The following is a 9,847-nucleotide window of genomic DNA, read 5'->3' as shown; positions in this document are numbered from 1 at the left end:
AAAATAGACTACAATTATGTATGTGTGGAAGATAATATTGCACAAGATAAAATGTCAAAATATCCATTTTGTTACCCATTTCTTATCCGTGGAGTAGATCCTACCTGTACTTTCTGCAACCATATTAATATAGATGTAATTACAGAGGAAGCTCTTCCTCTTGGTAATCTGAAAGTTTCTGGAAAATTTATTTTCTCACTAAAGGCTTTTAATTGACATCAATTACATTATAATTGACTTATGCAAAATTGCACAAGAATCTTTGCCCAAGCTCTTCTATTCACCTTGCAATAAGACAAAACAGTACTCCTTCCACAAAAAGGCCATATAAACCACCTCCTTCTTTTCTTTTAAGGTATATATTTGTCAACAAATAGGATCCATAAGAGGGGAGAAAGCCCCAAATGCAGTCATAAGCTAGAGCAACACAATAAGTGACTCTCAGGATTTATTGCTTCAGGTTACTACAACAGTCTACCTTTGAGTTAATAAGTTAATAAATCAATCTTCTTTTTAATAAATCTGTATTGCCTGAAATAATTTATGTGTATTCTGAAGTAAGTCATTTACACTTTCATTTGCATTTTCCAAGATTAGCCCTTCATTTGTATTTTTAAAATACTATGTCTTTTCTAAAAATTATCTCCAAATTCAGAATGCAATACTTATTCCCTGAGCAGGGAGCTCTCACATGCCAGGAGTCACCATCAGATGGGAATGTGTTCTGAAGTGTCTCTCCTCTATAGGTGTGTATGTGGGGGGTGCCTGTTGCCTAAAAAGGTCTCCTGTGAAAGGTGTCTCTAAGGGCCACCATTGGGCTTTCGGTGTGGGTCAGATATGAGGTTTGATCTTCAAAGTTCTGGAAAAAAGTTCAATTTTTGAAAGCCTTAAGCAGAAACAATTAGTGGAAGCTAAACCCGTGCTCACCAATATGGTTGCCACTTACCGTGTGTGGACTGGTTAACACTTGGAATATAGCCAATGTGACTGAGAATGAGACTTTTACTCGTCTTCAACTTTATGATAAATTTAAAAGCTGACACTGGATTATGTGATTGGAAAAGTTTTAAGCATGCTTGGAACAATTTTGGGTCTTCTTTTTCAACTGTACACTTTATGATATATAAATGCAGATCACGTATCTCCAATTAAAAACTTGCGATTTGAGATGTACTGAAGGTATAAAATATTCAATACCAGACAAATTTTGAGTACTTAGTACCTAAAAGAATAATTAAAATAGCTCAGTATTTAATTTTATATATATATATAGCTTATACATTGAAATGATATCAGTTTGGATATTTGAGTTAGAGTACATAAATTAATTTCATCTATTTTAAAACTTTTTCTTAATGTGGCTAGTATAAAGTTTAAAATTATGTATTGTTGTTCAGTCACTAAATTGTGTCTGTCTTTGCGAACCCATGGACTGCAGTATGCCAGCTTCCCTGTCTGTCACTATCTCCTAGAGTTTGCTTAAACTCATTTCCATCAAATCGGTGATGTCATCCAACCATCTCATCCTCTGTTGTCCCCTTCTCCTCTTGCCTTCAATCTTTCCCAGCATCAGGGTCTTTTCCAGTGAATCGGCTCTTTGCATCAGGTGGCCAAAGTATTGGAGCTTCAGTTTCAACATCAGTCCTTCCAATGAATATTCAAGGTTGATTTCCTTTAGGATTGATTGGTTTGATCTCCTTGCTGCCCAAGAGACTCTCAAGAGTCTTCTCCAGCACCACAGTTTGAAAGCATCAATTCTTTGGCACTCAGCCTTCTTTAGGGTACAGTTCTCACATCCATACATGACTACTGGAAGAATCATAGCTTTGACTGTACGGAGCTTTGTCGGCAAAGTGAGGTCTCGGCTTTTTAATACTCAGCCTAGGTTTGTCGTAACTTTTCTTCTAAGGAGCAAGCGCCTTTTAATTTCATGGCTGCAGTCACCATCCTCAGTGATTTTGGAGCCCAAGAAAATAAAGTCTGCTACTGTTGCCCTTTTTGCCACATCTATTTGCCATGGAATGATGGAACAATATGCCATGATCTTATTTTTTTGAATGTTGAGTTTTAATTCAGCTTTGTAACGCTCTTCTTTTACCTTCATCAAGAAGCTCTTTAGTTCTTCTTCGCTTTCTGCCTTTAGGGTGGTATCATCTGCATATCCAAGTTTGTTGATATTTCTCCTGGCACTCTTGATTCCAGCTTGTGCTTCATCCAGCCTGGAATTTTGCATGATGTACTCTCCAAATAAATTAAATAAGCAGGGTGACAATATACAGCCTTAACATATTCCTTTCCCAATTTTAAACCAGTCCATTTTTCCATACCTGATTCTAGCTGTTGCTTTTTGACCTGCATACAGGTTTCTCAGGAGTCAGGTAAGGTGGTCTGGTATTCCCATCTCTTTAAGACTTTTCCACAGTTTTTGTGGTCCACACAATTAAAGGCTTTAGTGTAGTTAGTGAAGCTGAAGTAAATATTTTTTTTCTGGCATTCTCTTGCTTTTTCTATGATCCAACAAATGTTGACAATTTGATTTCTGGTTCCTCTGCCTTTTCTAAATCCAGCTTGTATATCTGGAATTTCCAGTTCATGTCCTGCACAATTGTATGGTAGTTTGAACATTCTTTGGCATTATCCTTATTTGGAATTGGAGTGAAAGCTGACCTTTTCTAGTCCTGTGGCCATTGCTGAGCTTTCCAAATTTGCTGGCATATTGAATGCAGCGCTTTAACAGCATCATCTGTTAGGATTTGAAATAGCTCAGCTGGAATTCTATCACCTTCACAAGCTTTGTTTGCAGTAATATTTCCTAAGGCCAACTTGACTTCACACTCCAGAATGTCTGGTTCTTGGTGAGTGACCCCACACCATTGTGGTTATCCAGGTCATTAAGTCCTTTTTTGTAAGTTCTTCTGTGTATTCTTGCCACCTTTTTTAAAGTTCTTCTGCTTCTGTTAGGTCCATACCATTTCTGTCCTTTATTGTGCCCCTCATCGCATGAAATGTTCTCTTGCTATCTCTGATTCTCTTGGCGAGAATCTCTAATCTTTCCCATTCTATCTTTTTCCTCTATTTCTTTGCATTGTTCACATAAGCAGGCTTTCTTATCTCTCCTTGCTATTCTCTGGAACTCTGCATTCAGATGGGTTTATCTTTCTTTTTCTCCTTTGCTTTTCACTTCTCTTCTCTTCTCAGCTATTTGTAAGGCCTCCTCAGACCACCATTTTGTCTTTTTGCATTTCTTCTTCTTGGGGATGGTTTTGATCACTGCCTCCTGTACAGTGTTATGAACCTCCATCCGCAGTTCTTCAGGCACTGTGTCCATCAGATCTAATCCCTTGAATCTATTTGTCACTTCTGCTGTATAATCATAAGGGATTTGATTTGGGGGCATACCTGAATGGTCTACTGCTCTTCCCTATTTTCTTCAATTTGTCTGAATTTTGCAATAAGCAGTTCATGATCTGAGCCACAGTCAGCTCCCGGTCTTGTTTTTGCTGACTGTATAGAGCTTCTCTATCTTTGACTACAAAGAATATAATTGATCTGTTTTCAGTATTGACCATCTGGTGATGTCCATGTGTAGAGTTGTCTCTTGTGTTGTTGGAAGAGGGTTTTTTTTGCTATGATCAGTGCATTCTCTTGGCAAAACTGTTAGCCTTTGCCCTGCTTCATTTTGTGCTCCAAGGCCAAACTTGCCTGTTACTCCAGGTGTCTCTTGCCTTTTTTTAAAAATTATTTTTCCAGTCCCCTGTGATGAAAAGGACATATTTTTCTGGTGTTAGTTCTATAAGGTGTTGTAGGTCTTCATAGAACCAGTAGATTTCAGCTTCTTCCACATTAGTGGTTGGGGCATAGATGTGGATTATTGTGATGCTGAATGGTTTGTCTTGGAAATGAACTGAGATCATTCTGTCATTTTTGAGACTGCATCCTAGTACTGCATTTCAGGCTCTTTTGTTGACTATGAGGGCTACTCCATTTCTTCTAAGGGATTCTTGTCCACGGTTGTAGATATACTGGTCATCTGTATTAAATTTACCCATTCCCATCCATTTTAGTTCACTGATTCCTAAAATGCTGATATTCACTTATTTACATTCTATTTCTATTAGACAGTGCTGTCTAAAACAAAGAGGAAAACACATGGGAATTACATTATCATAAATGGGATCAGGTTACAAAAGTGAGAATCTAATGACAAGATCGTAAGAGTAGGTGGCAAATAAAAGAGAAGCAGGTCCTTACTGACCTTAGTGTGAGCAGATGAGTAGTGAGTAATGCCTGAGCTGGCTCATAGCTTAGAATTAAAAACATGACTTCAACTTTTTGTAGCCTTATTATCAACATAAGGGCCTCCCTTATGGCTCAGCAGGTAAAGAATCCCCCTGCAGTGCAGGAGATACAGGTGATGCGGATTCAACCCATGGGTTGGAAAGATCCTCTGTAGGAGTAAATGGCAACCCAGTCTAGTATTCCCTCTTGAAAAAACAGAGAAACCTGGTGGGCTGCATTCCACAGAGTTGCAAAGAGTCAGACGTGACTGAGTGACTAAGCACGCACATCAGTGATAAATAGGTTGTTGCTTTAGTAATAATAATTTAATACCATTTTTATTTTTTAAAATGTCACTGCACTCCATCTCCTTTTAAGTCTCCCACATGGTATTGAGTACATTACATACAGTCATTGGAAGGATTTTGCCCCATTAAGCTTTTGAGACAAAATATACTAGAATTATAGGATAAGAAAAAGAATGTTAAACCAAATTTCATTTCCATGGGTAGAAATTTAATGAAGCAGTAACCCAGGCTACTTTGTTATGTAAAATCTATTTCATCAAATAAGTACTGGATTAAATTATTTCATTGGACAGTTTGTAACAAATTGTATTAAACCATATTTGCTTTGGAAGTCTTATTGCCCTCAAGTTTAAGTCAAATAGCCTTTCTCCCTACATAAGTAAGATGCAAGCTCATTGTGGAAAAATCAGAAACACAAACAAGCAAGAAAAAAAAAAAAAAGAGAGAGAGAGAGAGAGAAAATAATAATCACTGGTAACCTACACTACCCAGAGATAATGACTGTAAATTTCCCTTGCATTTTCTTTCAAGAAAATGCAGCCAGTTTTTATACAGGGTTCAGTATGTCTTAATAAGCTCTGCATCACAAACTCTGTGTTTAATATTTTTCAACCTTTTATTTGAACTCTCTTTAGACTGTTTTCATAGCCCAGAACTGATAACTGAGGTTATCAGGTATAGAAACAACAACTTAATAAATGATGCCCTATTGGCCTGAAAGTATTATTCACATAGATTTCCAAAGTGCCAAAGATAAAACCAGGAAGTGTTTTATTCACTAGAAAAATCTTGTTGAACATTTTCTGACACTATTAGTAAGATAAAGAGAGTGTGGATGGAAAAGAAAATATGAATTCTGAGTCTGAAGAGCCCATGATTATTAGTACTTTCAGCAGAAATCATGAAGGGCTATCTCATCAGGCAGAATGATGAAGCCCCGTTAGGTAGGAAAACCTCTGCCTCACAGAAAGCCCATAATGGTCCAAAGTGATGCTTGACAAACGTGCCTGCCTGCCAGTGCTGCCCTGTGATTGGAAGTCATTTGTATTTGTTTTCTCTGTAAGGGGAAGATGTGCAAGCAGATGTAATATTGCTTGGTGATTTTAGTAGTGCTGAATCTGGGAATGCAAACCCAAGAACCTAAAGTTATGTAAGCTCCTTGAGATGAAGTGGAGGGCAAGGTGTCATTCTTTTCCTCAGAAATTTACTTCCATTCTCTGGCTTTACTCTCACTACTATAGTTTTACTCAGTCTTTCTGCAACCTATTTTTAGGTGAGTTGAAAAATTAAAATATGCATGTTGAAGTTAGGAAAAGCAGATGCTCAGGGTAATGTTCCAGAACCTTCTGTGTTCATTAACACTAATATTATTAGGTAATTAAATATTATTAGGTAATTAAATATTAATATCTTTACTGCCCCTTACCCAATGCCCACCTTATCCCTATAATCAGGATAACTCAGGGGAATATGCTGCAGTCTCCTGATCTCTGAGATAAGTTCCCAATTTAGATCAATACCAAAAGTCATGAAGACTATTAGAAAGTTTGAGAGTTCTTCAGATTTCTGGTCCAGTCGGCAGTTAAGACAGGCTGGTGGGACAAAGCCCGTTGAACTGCCCTTAGGTATAAATGGAACTGCTGTGAACTTCCTATAGGTGCCCTTGAGCTCAGTTTCATGCTAGGAACCTGTGCACTTGATTTGGGAGCTTAGCCCAAATTGCTTAGCCAAATTGCTTACTCCAATTTGACCTAGGTTCCATGGAATTTATTAGCTCCAAACAGTGTTCATGTAGCCAGTATTCTATGGCAGTGTTGTCCATCAAGCTGCAAGGGCTTTTAAAGATACGCACTGAGTCTTCCACAGGCAATATAACAGACTAAGTATATATGGTAGTATTAAGAATATCTAGTGCCTTGTTGTTGTCGTTTAGTTATCAAGTCATGTCCGGCTCTTCACAACCCCATGGACTGTAGCACACCAGGTTTCCCTGTCCTTCACCACCTCCCAGCTGCTGCTGCTAAGTCACTTCTGTCGTGTCCGACTCTGTGCCACCCCATAGATGGCATCCCACCAGGCTCCCCTGTCCCTGGGATTCTCCAGGCAAGAACACTGGAGTGGGTTGCCATTGCCTTCTCCCCCACCTCCCAGAGTTTGCCTAAATTCATGTCCATTGAATTAGTGACATTGTCCAACCATCTCATCCTCTGTTGCCCTCCTTCTTCCGCCTTCAATCTTTCCCAGCATCAGGGTCTTTTCCAATGAGTCAGCTGTTCACATCAGGTGGCCAAAGTTTTGGATCTTCAGCTTCAGCATCAGTCCTTCCATTGAGTATTCAGGGTAGATTTCCTTTAGGATTGACTGGTGGTTTGATCTCCTTGCTGTCTAAGGGACTCTCAAGAGTCTTCTACAGGACCACAGTTCAAAAGCATCAATTCTTTGGTGTTCTGCCTTCTTTAGGGTCCAGTTCTCACATCCGTACATGACTACTGGAAAGACTATAGCCTTGACTGTACTGATCTTTGTCAGCAAAGTAATGTCTCTGCTTTTTAATACACTGTCTAGGTTTATCATGGCTTTTCTGCCAAGAAGCAATTGTCTTCTAACTTCATGGCTGCAGTCACTATCCACAGTGTATTTAGAGCCCGAGAAGAGGAAATTTGTCAGAGCTTCCACATTTTCCCCTTCTGTTTGTCATGAAGTGATGGGACCCAATGCTATGATCTTAGTTTTTTAAATGTTGAGTCTTAAGCCAGTTTTATGCAGTTTCAAATAACAGCATTAATCAATTTATATATTTATATTTTCATCTAGCTAATACTCAGTTTTAGTACCACTTATTAACAATGATCTCTGTGAACAAGTATACATGATTTCTAACCTCTTGGAATCAGACATTGATTCATACTTATATGAAATTCCTCAATTAAGGGGCATTTAAGCTGATGCAATTTTGTGATACATGGTTAGGAGTAAAGAATATGAAGATAGCATGGGGAATATGGGATAGCATGGGTATATGAAGATAGCATAGTCCCTGTTCCTGGGGATTTCGCGTCTAGGAAAGAGACATGCAAACCTATAATAGCTGTCCTTTGTGAAAAGTGCTTTATGGAAGCAAAAGAGTTTTAATGGCTCCTGAAGGTTGTGAGTGATTAATGCTGTCTGACCATCTCAGAAAATACTTTATGAGATGATTTCAGATGCTGGTTTTGAAGGCTGGGGAAGACTATCAGGCAATCAAGAAAAGAATTGAGCAAGTATTGGCTAGGAGTATGAAAAAGCCAAGTATGTTTGGCAGACCCTAGGTAAAGAGGAAGGCCTAGGAATGCATTTTGCCAAAGGTGAGATTATATAGAGTCGGATGGTAAAATTTTAGCCATGTAGAATGTTGTATGAAGAAGTTTACACTTTTAGGAGTCATTGGAGTACTTTACTTAGGAGTCTGAAATAAATTTGTGTTTCAAGACATTGTTCTGATTGCAAAAGGAAGGATGGCTTTGGCTTTTCAAGAGGCTGGACTCAGGAGGCTAATTAGAAAGCCATGGCCATAAGCCCTTAGAAAGGAGGGAAGGGCTTCAACTGCAGCAGTAGCTAGGGTGATTTAAGAGATATTTAGGAGTAAAAATCAATGCTAATTGAAGAGACTGCCTGGAATAGATGAAAGAGAGAGGATCCCAGAATACACTGAGATTTCTACCTTTTGGGTAATATACGGTATCCATGGAGCCAGTGCTGGCTAGTGGAAAAGCTTCAGATTGGGTTTTGAATCCTGGCTCCTTTGCTTACCAAGTCACCACTTGGAAGAAATTAAACTTGCTGAGGCAATGGCACCCCACTCCAGTACTCTTGCCTGGAGAGTCTCATGGACGGAGGAGCCTGGTAGGCTGCAGTCCATGGGGTCGTGAAGAGTCGCACATGACTGAGCGACTTCATTTTCACTTTTCACTTTAATGCATTGAAGAAGGAAATGGCAACCCACTCCAGTGTTCTTGCCTGGAGAATCCCAGGAACGCAGGAGCCTGGTGGGCTGCAGTCTATAGGGTCGCACAGAGTCGGACACAACTGAAGCGACTTAGCAGCAACAGAGCCTCCTCTAAACAAAAAATTATTTAAAGTAATTTTGTGGGATCTGTGAGAAGGTAATTATAAAAATGCTCAGTAATCTAGTTTGTCTATTACCTACATGCAACACATATTTTCTTCAGGAGGACTAAAGGACACTCTGGATAAGGATAAATTGCATAGAATCAGAAATGGTTCAAGATAATTAGTTCAGCTTTAGCCATCCTGAGTTTAAAATTGATATTTTAGGTCTAGATAGATATATCCAGTATGTATTCAGAAATTGACTTGCAGGACTTGGGGAGGGCAAATAACTGTCTAAGAATTTGGAGATGCAATTACTAAATGATGGTTAAAGTCACATGGGTGGATGAGATTCTATAGGTATGGAGTAAGAAAAAAATTGAAGTCAGTCCTCTGGTGTTCAATTTCTAAATAAGTAGGCAGATGAGGAAGAGGAGCCCTCCCTCTCCCACCAAAGCAACTAAAGCATGGTTTGAAAAATAGGAACAAAACCTTTGACATCACAAAACCTGCCAAGTACAGAGGGGTAGTTTAAGAAGGACCTCATTAGCACCCTGGTAAGTCTTAGAATTGACGAGCAACTTGAGGAATAAAGAGAACTCTTTGGGTAGATTTTATTCTTATTTTTCTGGGGCTACAAAGATGAGTTCTCTTTTTCCTTTTTGGTCTAAACCCAAACAAGTTTGTACTTGTCTTGATGACTTGAGTCATGCATTTTGTTTTTCTATTAAGATTTTCTTAATTCTCTATAAACAAATTATTCCACTGGAGACTAAAGAAAACTGACTGTAACAAATGAGGGGTGAGTGACAACCATAGAGCAATTTCCATTTGGTGGCGAGGAGCAAAATATAGATTGTGGTGAATTGAGAGGAAGACAAGAATAAATAAATAATGCTTTTTAATAAGTTTGGCATGGAGGTTAGAAATGGACAAAGGATGAAGAAGCTTTAATATATAGTAATAGACACTAAAAGTAAAGACTTAGTATTGAAGAAGAAAAGGGAGATAAATGATGGGAGATAAATAATGAAGGAATATTCCAGAAGAGGCTGCAGATCAGGAAATGTAAATCCAAAAGAAAGCATTTGCCTCAGGTGGAAGAAGGTACGACCTCCCTTTGAGTCAGGAAGTAAGGGAGTGAAGTTAAAAAGACTATTAATAAATAGAAA

The sequence above is a fragment of the Bos indicus x Bos taurus genome, chromosome 8 (genome assembly GCF_003369695.1).
Source record: "Bos indicus x Bos taurus breed Angus x Brahman F1 hybrid chromosome 8, Bos_hybrid_MaternalHap_v2.0, whole genome shotgun sequence".
Lineage (NCBI taxonomy): Eukaryota > Metazoa > Chordata > Mammalia > Artiodactyla > Bovidae > Bos > Bos indicus x Bos taurus.
This window is presented reverse-complemented; position numbering follows the sequence as displayed.